Source organism: Monoraphidium neglectum (genome assembly GCF_000611645.1).
Source record: "Monoraphidium neglectum strain SAG 48.87 unplaced genomic scaffold scaffold04668, whole genome shotgun sequence".
NCBI lineage: Eukaryota > Viridiplantae > Chlorophyta > Chlorophyceae > Sphaeropleales > Selenastraceae > Monoraphidium > Monoraphidium neglectum.
In genome coordinates, this window is record NW_014008961.1 from 4,120 (window position 1) to 4,691 (window position 572).

Here is a 572-nt window from a genome sequence, read left to right on the forward strand (position 1 = left end):
CCCGCCCCGCCGCCGCCCCCGCCGCCCCCGTGGCGGGCGCAGCGACACAGTCCGAGTGCTGCCAGACGTGGCACTGCGGCGCGTCGCACTGCACCATCGCCGCGCGCTCGGCGCCGCCGCCGCACAGGCAGCGGATCGCGGTGTGGGCGCCCGCGCCGCCGCCGCCGCCGCCCGCCGCCGCCCCTAACAGGTCATCCAACGCGAGTGATAAGAAGTCCCCGTTCGCCCCGCCGCCCCCGCCGCCGCCGAAGCTCGTCCGCTGCCGCTTCTGCGCCTGCGCCGCCGCGTCCGGCGGGGGTGCGTAGTGATGCTGCTGCTGCTGTTGCTGGTGCTGCTGCTGCTCTGCCGCGGCGCCGGCGCCGGTGGTGGGGGATGCGTCGGCGGGTGTGTATGGGGTGCCTATCATCCGGCAGTACGCCTCCTCCACGTACCGCTTGGCCATGAGGATGCGTGCCTGATTGTGGGCGCTGCGCGGCGCACACGCACGCGGCGGAGGGGGGCGGGGCGCGGGAGGCAGGGGCAGTAGGAAGGGGGGCGCCGGTCGCGAAGCATGGACGGGGGGCTGGGAGCGC